Source organism: Panulirus ornatus, chromosome 16 (assembly GCF_036320965.1).
Source record: "Panulirus ornatus isolate Po-2019 chromosome 16, ASM3632096v1, whole genome shotgun sequence".
Lineage (NCBI taxonomy): Eukaryota > Metazoa > Arthropoda > Malacostraca > Decapoda > Palinuridae > Panulirus > Panulirus ornatus.
This window is the reverse complement of record NC_092239.1, coordinates 21,392,488-21,405,579: the sequence shown is the minus strand read 5'-3', so window position 1 is coordinate 21,405,579 and position 13,092 is coordinate 21,392,488. Positions and strand designations below refer to the sequence as shown.

The 13,092-nt window shown below is 37.1% G+C and overlaps 1 protein-coding gene across 1 annotated transcript in view; it reads right to left on the bottom strand.

The window, feature by feature from the left end:
* Positions 1-13,092, bottom strand: part of LOC139754190 (ionotropic receptor 93a-like) — a 298,583-nt gene that overhangs the window by 135,044 nt on the left and 150,447 nt on the right. The window lies entirely within an intron of this gene.

Below are 13,092 nucleotides of genomic sequence, written 5' to 3'. Positions count from 1 at the left end.
AACTTATACCTCTGTAATTTGAGCACTCACTCTTATCCCCTTTGCCTTTGTACAATGGCACTATGCACGCATTCCGCCAATCCTCAGGCACCTCACCATGAGTCATACATACATTAAATAAGCTTACCAACCAGTCAACAATACAGTCACCCCCTTTTTTAATAAATTCCACTGCAATGCCATCCAAACCTGCTGCCTTGCCGGCTTTCATCTTCCGCAAAGCTTTCACTACCTCTTCTCTGTTTACCAAATCATTTTCCCTAACCCTCTCACTTTGCACACCACCTCGACCAAAACACCCTATATCTGCCACTCTATCATCAAACACATTCAACAAACCTTCAAAATACTCACTCCATCTCCTTCTCACATCACCACTACTTGTTATCACCTCCCCATTTGCGCCCTTCACTGAAGTTCCCATTTGCTCCCTTGTTTACGCACTTTATTTACCTCCTTCCAGAACATCTTTTTATTCTCCCTAAAATTTAATGATACTCTCTCACCCCAACTCTCATTTGCCCTTTTTTTTCACCTCTTGCACCTTTCTCTTGACCTCCTGTCTCTTTCTTTTATACATCTCCCACTCAATTGCATTTTTTCCCTGCAAAAATCGTCCAAATGCCTCTCTCTTCTCTTTCACTAATACTCTTACTTCTTCATCCCACCACTCACTACCCTTTCTAATCAACCCACCTCCCACTCTTCTCATGCCACAAGCATCTTTTGCGCAATCCATCACTGATTCCCTAAATACATCCCATTCCTCCGCCACTCCCCTTGCTTCCATTGTTCTCACCTTTTTCCATTCTGTAGTCAGTCTCTCCTGGTACTTCCTCACACAGGTCTCCTTCTCAAGATCACTTACTCATATATATATATATATATATATATATATATATATATATATATATATATATATATATATATATATATATATATATATATATATATATATATATATATATATATATATATATATATATATATATATATATATATGTATATATATATATATATATATATATATTTATATATATATATTTATATATTTATATATATATATATATATATATATATATATATATATATATATATATATATATATATATATATATATATATATATATATATATATATATATATATATATATATATATATATATATATATATATATACATATATATATATGTGTGTGTGTGTGGATGTATATAGATATATAAATGTGTGTGGATGTAACCAAGATGAGAAAAAAGGAGTGATACGTAGTATGTTTGAGGAAAGGAACCTGGATATTTTGGTTCTGAGTGAAACGATGCTCAAAGGTAAAGGGGAAGAGTGGTTTGGGAATGTCTTGGGAGTAAAGTCAAGGGTTAGTGAGAGTACAAGAGCAAGGGAAGGAGTAGCACTACTCCTGAAACAGGAGTTGTGGGAGTATGTGATAGAGTGTAAGAACGTAAATTCTAGATTGATATGGGTAAAACTGAAAGTTGATGGAGAGAGATGGGTGATTATTGGTGTATAAGCACCTGGGCATGAGAAGAAAGATCATGAGAGGCAAGTGTTTTGGGAGCAGCTGAATGAGTGTGTTAGTGGTTTTGATGCACAAGACCGGGTTATAGTGATGGGTGATTTGAATGCAAAGGTGAGTAATGTGGCAGTTGAGGGAATAATTGGTATATATGGAGTGTTCAGTGTTGAAAACGTAAATGGTGAAGAGCTTGTAGATTTATGTGCTGAAAAAGGACTGGTGATTGGGAATACCTGGTTTAAAAAGCGAGATATACATAAGTATACGTATGTAAGTAGGAGAGATGGCCAGAGAGTGTTATTGGATTACGTGTTAATTGATAGACGCACGAAAGTGAGACTTTTGGATGTTAATGTGCTGAGAGGTTCAACTGGAGGGATGTCTGATCATTATCTTGTGCAGGCGAAGGTGAAGATTTGTGGGGGTTTTCAGAAAAGAAGAGAGAATGTTGGGGTGAAGAGAGTGGTGAGAGTAAGTGAGCTTGGGAATGAGACTTGTGTGAGGAAGTACCAGGAGAGACTGAGTATAGAATCGAAAAAGGTGAGAACAAAGTAGGTAAGGGGAGTGGGGGAGGAATGGGATGTATTTAGGGAAGCAGTGATGGCTTGCACAAAAGATGCTTGTAGCATGAGAAGCGTGGGAGGTGTGTTGATTAGAAAAGGTAATGAGTGGTGGGATGAAGAAGTGAGATTATTAGTGAAAGAGAAGAGAGAGGCATTTGGACGATTTTTGCAGGGAAAAAATGCAAATGAGTGGGAGAGGTATAAAAGAAAGAGGCAGGAGGTCAAGAGAAAGGTGCAAGGGGTGAAAAAGAGGGCAAATGATAGTTGGGGTGAGAGAGTACCATTAAATTTTAGGGAGAATAAAAAGATGTTTTGGAAGGAGGTAAATAAAGTGCGTAAGACAAGGGAACAAATGGGAACTTCAGTGAAGGGCGCTAATGGGGAGGTGATAACAAGTAGTGGTGATGTGAGAAGGAGATGGAGTGAGTATTTTGAAGGTTTGTTGAATGTTATATAGGATGTTTTGGTCGAGGTGGTGTGCAAAGTGAGAGGGTTATGGAAAATGATTTGGTAAATAGAGAAAAGGTAGTAAAAGCTTTACGGAAGATGAAAGCCGGCAAGGCAGTAGGTTTGGATGGTATTGCAGTGGAATTTATCAAAAAATATGGTGACTGTATTGTTGACTGGTTGGTAAGGTATGTATGATAATGTATGTATGATTCATGGTGAGGTGCCTGAGGATTGGCGGAATGCGTGCATAGTGCCATTGTACAAAGGCAAAGGGGATAAGAGTGAGTGCTCAAATTACATTCACTGAGAACCAATCACTTTCCTCTCTTCCTACACGTACACATGCCTTACATCCTCGATAAAAACTTTTCACTGCTTCTAACAACTTGCCTCCATCACCATGTTTGTTGAGTATTCCTTGTAAATTATATGGGAGGGTATTGATTGAGAGGGTGAAGGCATGTACAGAGCATCAGATTGGGGAAGAGCAGTGTGGTTTCAGAAGTGGTAGAGGATGTGTGGATCAGGTGTTTGCTTTGAAGAATGTATGTGAGAAATACATAGAAAAGCAAATGGATTTGTATGTAGCATTTATGGATCTGGAGAAAGCATATGATAGAGTTGATAGAGATGATCTGTGGAAGGTATTAGGAAAATATGGTGATGGAGGCAAGTTGTTAGAAGCAGTGAAAAGTTTTTATCGAGGATGTAAGGCATGTGTACGTGTAGGAAGAGAGGAAAGTGATTGGTTCTCAGTGAATGTAGGTTTGCGGCAGGGGTGTGTGATGTCTCCATGGTTGTTTAATTTGTTTATGGATGGGGTTGTTAGGGAGGTGAATGCAAGAGTTTTGGAAAGAGGGGCTAGTATGAAGTCTGTTGGGGATGAGAGAGCTTGGGAAGTGAGTCAGTTGTTGTTCGCTGATGATACAGCGCTGGCGGCTGATTCATGTGAGAAACTGCAAAAGCTGGTGACTGAGTTTGGTAAAGTGTGTGAAAGAAGAAAGTTAAGAGTAAATGTGAATAAGAGCAAGTTAATTAGGTACAGTAGGGTTGAGGGTCAAGTCGATTGGGAGGTAAGTTTGAATGGAGAAAAACTGGAGGAAGTAAAGTGTTTTATATATCTGGGAGTGGATCTGGCAGCGGATGGAACCATGGAAGCGAAAGTGGATCATAAGGTGGGGGAGGGGGCGAAAATCCTGGGAGCCTTGAAGAATGTGTGGAAGTCGAGAACATTATCTCGCAAAGCAAAAATGAGTATGTTTGAAGGAATAGTGGTTCCAACAATGTTGTATGGTTGCGAGGCGTGGGCTATGGATAGAGTTGTGCGCAGGAGGATGGATATGCTGGAAATGAGATGTCTGAGGACAATGTGTGGTGTGAGGTGGTTTGATCGAGTAAGTAACGTAAGGGTAAGAGAGATGTGTGGAAATAAAAAGAGCGTGGTTGAGAGAGCAGAAGAGGGTGTTTTGAAATGGTTTATGCACATGGAGAGGATGAGTGAGGAAAGATTGACCAAAAAGATATATGTGTCGGAGGTGGAGGGAACGAGGAGAAGTGGGAAACCAAATTGGAGGTGGAAAGATGGAGTGAAAAAGATTTTGTGTGATCGGGGCCTGAACATGCAGGAGGGTGAAAGGAGGGCAAGGAATAGAGTGAATTGGATCGATGTGGTATACCGGGGTTGACGTGCTGTCAGTGGATTGAATCAGGGCATGTGAAGCGTCTGGCGTAAACCAGAGAAAGCTGTGTAGGTATGTATATTTGCGTGTGTGGACGTATGTATATACATGTTTATGTGGGTGGGTTGGGTCATTTCTTTCGTCTGTTTCCTTGCGCTACCTCGCAAACGCGGGAGACAGCGACAAAGCAAAATATATATATATATATATATATATATATATATATATATATATATATATATATATATATATATATATATATATATATATATATATATTTATATATATATATATATTTTTTTTTTCATATTCATTTTGCTTTGTCGCTGTATCCCGCGCCTGCGAGGTAGCGCAAGAAAACAAACGAAAGAAATGACCCAACCCACCCCCACACACATGCACACATACACACGTCAACACACGCAAACATACACACCCATTCATCCCAACGTACACACATATATACACACACAGACACACACATATACACACATGCACACAATTCACACTGTCTGCCCCTACTCACCCCCATCGCCACCTCGCCACACACGGAATAACATCCCCCTCCCCCCTCATGTGAGCTAGGCAGCGCCAGAAAAGAGAACAAAGGCCTCAGTCGCTCAAACTCACTCTCGAGCTGTCATGCAATAATGCCAGAAACTAAAGTTCCTTTTCCACATCCAGGCCTCACAGAACTTTCCATGGTTTACCCCCGACGCTTCACATGCCCTAATTCAATCCATTGACAGCACGTCGACCCCCGTATACCACATCGATCCAATTCACTCTATTCCATGCACGCCTTTCACCCTCCTGCATGTTCAGGCCCCGATCACTCAAAATCTTTTTCACTCCATCTTTCCACCTAAAATTTGGTCTCCTACTTCTCCTCGTTCCCTCCACCTCTGAAACATATATCCTTTGTCAATCTTTCCTCACTTATTCTCTCCATGTGACCAAACCATTTCAACTCTCTTCTTTCACACACTTTACCAAATTCAGTCACCAGCTTCTGCAGTTTCTCACATGAATCAGCCACCAGCGCTGTATCATCAGCGAACAACAACTGACACACTTCCCAAGCTCTCTCATCCACAACAGACTGCATACTTGCCCCTGTTTCCAAAACTCTTGCATTCACCTCCCAAACAAACTCATCCATAAAGAAATTAAACAACCATGGAGACATCACACACCCCTGCCGCAAACCTACTTTCACTGAGAACCAATCACTTTCCTCTCTTCCTACACGTACACATGCCTTACATCCTCGATAAAAACTTTTCACTGCTTCTAACAACTTGCCTCCCACACCATATATTCTTAGTACCTTCCACAGAGCATCTCTATCAACTCTATCATATGCCTTCTCCAGATCCATAAATGCTACATATAAATCCATTTGCTTTTCTAAATATTTCTCACATACATTCTTCAAAGCAAATACCTGATCCACACATCCTCTACCACTTCTGAAACCTCAGTGCTCTTCCCCAATCTCATGGTCTGTCCATGCCTTCACCCTCTCACTCAATACCCTCCCATATGATTTACCAGGAATACTCAACAAACTTATACCTCTGTAATTTGAGCACTCACTCCTATCCTCTTTGCCTTTGTACAATGGCAATATGCACGCATTCCGCCAATCCTCAGGCTCCTCACCATGAATCATACATACATTAAATAACCTTACCAACCAGTCAACAATACAGTCACCCCCTTTTTTGATAAATTCCACTGCAATACCATCCAAACCTGCTGCCTTGCCATCTTTCATGCTCCGCAAAGCTTTTACTACCTCTTCTCTGTTTCCCAAATCATTTTCCCTAACCCTCTCACTTTGCACACTACCTCGACCAAAACACACTATATCTGCCACTCTATCATCAAACACATTCAAGAAACCTTCAAAATACTCATTCCATCTCCTTCTCACATCACCACTACTTGTTATCACCTCCCCATTAACCCCCTTCACTGAAGTTCCCATTTGTTCCCTTGTCTTACGCACTTATTTACCTCCTTCCAAAACATCTTTTTATTCTCCCTAAAATTTAATGACACTCTCTTACCCCAACTCTCCTTTGCTCTCTTTTTCACCTCTTGCACTTTTCTCTTGAACTCCTGTTTCTTTCTTTTATACATCTCCCACTCATTTGCATTTTTTCCCTGCAAAAATCGTCCAAATGCCTCTCTCTTCTCTTTCACTAATAATCTTACTTCTTCATCCCACCACTCACTACCGTTTCTAATCAGCCCACATCCCACGCTTTTCATGCCACAAGCATCTTTTCCGCAAGCCATCACTGTTTCCCTAAATACATCCCATTCCTCCCCCACTCCCCTTACCTGCTTTGTTCTCACCTTTTTCGATTCTGTACTCAGACTCTCCTGGTAGTTCCTCACACAAGTCTCATTCCCAAGCTCACTTACTCTCACCACTCTCTTTACCCCAACATTTTCTCTTCTTTTCTGAAAACCCCCACAAATCTTTACCTTCCCCTTCACAAGATAATGATCAGACATCCCTCCAGTTGCACCTCTCACCACATTAACATCCAAAAGTCTCTCTTTCGCGCGCCTATCAATTAACACGTAATCCAATAACGCTCTCTGGCCATCTCTACTACTTACATACGTATACTTATGTATATCTCTCTTTTTAAACCTGGTATTCCCAATCACCGGGCCTTTTTCAGCACATAAATCTACAAGCTCTTCACCATTTCCATTTACAACACTGACCGAGTAAGTAATGATAGGGTAAGGGAGATGTGTGGAGATAAAAATAGTGTGGTTGAGAGAGCAGAAGAGGGTGTTTTGAAATGGTTTGGTTACATGGAGAGAATGAGTGTGGAAAGATTGACCAAGAGGATATATGTGTCAGAGGCAGAGGGAACGAGAAGTGGGAGACCAAATTGGAGGTGGAAATATGGAGTGAAAAAGATTTTGAGTGTTCGGGGCCTAAACGTTTAATTCAGGAGGGTAAAAGGCGGGCAAGGAATAGAGTGAATTGGAACGATGTGGTATACCGGGGTCGACGTGCTGTCACTGGATTGAATCAGTGCATGTGAAGCGTCTGGGGTAAACCATGGAAAGTTCTGTGGGGCCTGGATGTGGAAAGGAAGCTGTGGTTTCGGTGCATTATTACATGACAGCTAGAGACTGAGTGTGAACGAATGGGGCCTTTGGTTTCTTTTCCTAGCGCTACCTCGCAAACATGAGGGGGTAAGGGGTTGTTATTCCACGTGTGGCGAGGTGGCGATGGGAATAAATAAAGGCAGACAGTATGAATTGTGTATATGTGTATATATGTATATGTCTGTGTGTGTATGTATATGTGTACATATAGATGTATAGGTGTGTATATTTGCGTGTGTGGACGTGTATGTATATACATGTGTATGTGGGTGGGTTGGGTCATTCTTTCGGCTGTTTCCTTGCGCTACCTCGCTAACGCCGGAGACAGCGACAAAGCAAAATAGAAAATAGAATAAATAAATAAATATATATATATATATATATATATATATATATATATATATATATATATATATATATATATATATATATATATATATATATATATATATATATATATATATATATATATATATATATATATATATATATATATATATATATATATATATATATATATATATATATATATATAAATATATATATATATATATATATATATATATATATATATATATATATATATATATATATATATATATATATATATATATATATATATATATATATATATATATATATATATATATATTCCTATGTGTCCACGTGGAAAATGAAACACGAAAAGTTCCCAAGTGCACTTTCGTGAAATAATCACATTATCAGGAGAGACACTAGAGAGAAATATAACAGTCACTTGATATACATCGAAGAGACGAAGCTAGGACGTCATTTGGTAAACGTGTGATTATCTAAAACATACATCGAGCGTTCATAAACTTATCATTTTACAAATCTTATCAACAATAAACTTATCTAATTTGTATAGACAATCACTAATATTAAGATTATAAGTCTTTGTGTATTCGATGATTAAAGATTCAATGATATTTCTCTTGGTAAAAGAGTTAGTATTAATAACTGAGATGGCGTTACTCAAGTCAGTACAATGATCATAGTTTTTAACATGATTAAACAAGGCATTTGATTCTTGTCCCGTTCTTATACTATATTTATGTTGCTTAAGTCTGACAGAAAGATTCTTACCAATCTGACCAACATAAAATCTATTACAGTTTCCACAAGACACTTTATAGATGCAACCAAGAGAATTTTCTGGTGAATGCCTGATTAACATATTCTTTACAGTATCATTGTTGCTAAAGGCAACATTTACATTAAAGGTTTTAAGCAACATGGGAAACAAATTGAAATTATTATTAAAAGGGAGAACTAAAAGATTCTTGGTGTCAATGGGAGGTTTGGGCTCAACTCTATAAAATGATTTCTTTGCTAACTTAAGGGATTTATCTATGAAAGATCTAGGGTACTTTAACTTAGATCCAATAGAATATATCTTCTCAAACTCATCATCAATAAACTCTGGACTGCATAAACGTAATGCCCTAAGGAACATAGACTGAAATGATGATAATTTAACTCTGTCAGGCTGAGATGAGTAATAATGAATATATGAGTATACATTGGTGGGTTTTCTGTATATGCTAAACTTAAAATTGTTTCCTTGTCTATTAATCTTGTAATCTAAAAATGGTATTTTACCATTATTTTCATTTTCTACAGTAAATTTGATGGAAAGTACTAAATTGTTAAGGGGAAAAATATTTGTAAATTTTCATTTGTTGGCCAAACAAAGAACATCATCTACATACCTAAACCAAATTGCATTAGAAGGGAAGATATCCTTTAGTAATTTTGTTTCAAAAAATTCCATATAAAGATTACTTAGTACAGGTGAAAGAGGGTTACCCATTGCCATACCAAATTTTGAGCATGATAATCTCCATTAAATTGAAATACACAGTCTTTTATACACGATTTTATCAGTTCAATGAAATTAGACTTTGAAACAGGTAAATGAATATCATCCAAAACATCAAATATATATTCTAAAAGGTCATCAACTGGAACTTTAGTGAAAAGTGAAGAAACATCAAAGCTAACTAGTTTGAAATCAAAATTAACATTGATATTGTTTAGCTTGTTGACTAAATCTACATTGTTCATGATATTAGAATCTGATCCCTTACCCACTAAAGGGCTTCATAAGGAAACTAACCATTTTGACAGTTTATATGTGATGGAACCTACTGAACTCACTATAGGTCTTACTGGAAAATTCTGTTTATGTTTTTTGATAAGTCCATACATATATGGCAATGAAGTGGACAAAGATGACAAACTTTTGATAAGAGAAATGTTACCTTTCAACAACAACTTCATTTATTTATTGAAGTGAGAATTAACTGCTTCCAAAGGATTTTTACTAAGTATAGAATATGTTGTGTTATCATTTAGATCATTCATTTTAGATAAATAGGTACTTTTGTCTAAAATCACAATAGTGTTAGCCTTATCTGCTTTAGTAATATGTATATCCTTGTCTTTTTTTAAGGTGTTAACAGCGCTTATGAATCTTTTAGGGCAATTAGTTTCCAGTGGTTTTGACAAACTGGCACACACTAAACCCGTACAGATATTAATATCATCCTTACTTAAATTACTGTATTTTTCTAAATTACAAAAAGACTTTGTGACACCAACACAGCTGGCTTCTCTGTTAGAGCACACAAAACTTAAATCATAGCTTAATGCACACAGGGAAACTTTATTTAGTTGTTTATTAGACAGGTTTACCTCAAAAGATGGGTTTGTGTTCTTGTTCCAGTCGCTGTTTTCAATAAGATGGTCCAACTTACGATTTAGTGACACTTGTAGCCTATTGCGTTCTTTCCTTAATTCATCATAGCAATAGTCCAACATCCGGTTCTTCCAGTGTTTCGGTATTGCCATTTGAAAGGCACGTTTCTTCTCTCTTGAAATGGGAAAAGCCTCCCCCATTTCAAGCTTCTTTAATTCAATGTTTTTCTTTAAAATGATATTTTGAAATTGGTGAAATGGTCGACCAGACAACTGCAACAAACGTTGAGGTAAGACAGATCTTGGCATCACTTGTTCATCAAGGCATTTCCTAAAGAATTCAAATCGTAACTTCAGTTGGTGAGCCTTGATTAGCGATTTGGAGAAAGCAGTAACGAAAGGAGAAAGTCCAGGACAGCTTGTAGAGAAGTAATAGAAGAGCCGTGTGGAATCCATGTTGGAAAGGATCACAATTTTGCGCGTGATCAAGATATTCCTATGAGTCCACGGGGAAAATGAAATACAAAAAGTTACCAAGTGCACTTTCGTGTAATGATCACAACACCAGGGGAGACACAAGAGAGAAATATAACAGTCAGTTGATATGCATCGAAGAGACGAAGCTAGGACGCCATTTGCTAAATATGTGATTGTCCAAATGTAACTATTTATCTAAAATGAATGATCTTCTCACTGATAACACAACATATTCTAAACTTAGTAAAAATCCCTTAGAAGCAGTTAATTCTCACTTAAATAAAGAAATGAAGTTGTTGAAAGGTAACATTTCTCTTATCAAAAGTTTGTCATCTTTGTTCCCTTCATTGCCATATATGTATGGATTTATCAAAACACATAAACAGAATTTTCCAGCAAGACCTATAGTGAGTTCAGTAGGTTCCATCACATATAAACTGTCAAAATGGTTATTTTCCTTATTAAGCTCTTTAGTGGGTAAGGTATCAAATTCTAATATCATGAACAATATAGATTTAGTCGACAAGCTAAACAATATCAATGTTAATTTTGATTTCAAACTAGTTAGCTTTGATGTTTCCTCACTTTTCACTAAAGTTCCAGTTGATGACCTTTTAGAATAATCATTTGATGTCTTGGATGATATTCATTTACCTGTTTCAAAGTCCAATTTCATTGAACTGATAAAATTGTGTATAAAAGACTGTGTATTTCAGTTCTATGGAGATTATTATGCTCAAAAATTTGGTATGGCAATGGGTAACCCTCTTTCACCTGTACTAAGTAATCTTTGTATGGAATTTTTTGAAACAAAATTACTAAAGGATATCTTCCCTTCCAATGCAAATAGGTTTAGGTATGTAGATGATGTTCTTTGTTTAGCCAACAAATGAAAATTTACAAATATTTTTCCCCTTACTTAACAATTTAGTACCTTCCATCAAATTTACTGTAGAAAATGAAAATAATGGTTAAAATACCATTTTTTGATAGCATGATTCATAGACAAGGAAACAAGTTTAAGTTTAGCATATACAGAAAACACACCAATGTATGCTCATATATCCATTATTACTCATCTCAACATGACAGAGTTAAATTATCATCATTTCAATCTATGTTCCTTAGCGCATTACGTATTTGCAGTCCAGAGATTATTGATGATGAGTTTGAGAAGATATATTCTATTGGATCTAAGTTAAAGTACCGTAGATCTTTCATTGATAAATCCCTTAAGTTAGCAAAGAAATCATTTTATAGAGTTGAGCCTAAACCTCCCACTGAAACCAAGAAGCTTTTAGTTCTCCCTTTTGATAATAATTTCACTTTGCTTCCTACGTTGCTTAAATCCTTTAATGTAAATGTTGCCTTTAGCAACAATATTACTATAAGGAATATCTTAATCAGGAATTCACCAGAATGCAAGGGTTTTGGAGAGAGTGGCAAGTATGCAGTCAGTTGTGGATGAGAAAGCTTGGGAAGTGAGTCATATGTTGTTCGCTAATGATACAGCGCTAGTGGCTGATTAGGGTGAGAAACTGCAGAAGCTAGTGACTGAGTTTGGTAAAGTGTGTGAAAGAAGAAAGCTGAGAGTAAATGTGAATAAGAGCAAGAATATTAGGTAGAGTAGGGTTGATGGACAAGTCCATTGGGAGGTAAGTTTGAACAGAGAAAACCTGGAGGAAGTGAAGTGTTTTAGATATCTTGGAGTGGATTTGGCAGGGGACGGAACCATGGAATCGGAAGTGAGTCACACGATGGGGAGGGGCCGAACGTTCTGGGAGCGTTGAAGAATTTGTGAAAGGCGAGAGCATTATCTCGGAAAGCAAAAATGGGTATGTTTAAAGGAAAAGTGATCCCGGCAAAGTTATAAGGTTGCGAGGTGTGGGCTATAGATAGGTTTGTTCGGATGAGGGTTGATGCGTTAGAAATGAGATGTTTGAGGACAATATGTGGCGTGAGGTGGTTTGATCGCGTAGTAAAAAGAGTAGTAAAAAGAGTGTGCTCGAGAGAGCACAAGAGGGTTTGTTGAAATGGTTTGGTGTTAATAGCCCTTATAAATCTTTTCGGGTAATTAGGTTCCACTGATTCCGAAAAGCTGGCTATTAACACCTTAAAAAACAAGGATATACATATTACTAAAGCAGATAAGGCTAACACTGTTGTGATTTTAGACAAAAGTAACTATATATCTAAATTGAGCGATCTTTTAAATGATGACACAACATATTCTAAATCAGTAAAAATCCCCTTGAATAAGTTAGTTCCTATTTCAAAAAAGAAATGAAGTTTTTGTTGAGAGGTAATAGTTCTCTTATCAAACGTTTGTCATATTTGTCTCCTTCATTACCATATATATATGGACTTATTAAAAAATAAACAGAATTTTCCAGCAAGACCTATAGTTAGTTCAGTAAGCTCCATCACATATGAATTGTTAAAATGGTCAGTTTCTTTATTAAGCCCTTTGGTGGGTAAGGTATTGATTTCTAATATCATGAACAATGTAGATTTAGTCAACAAGCT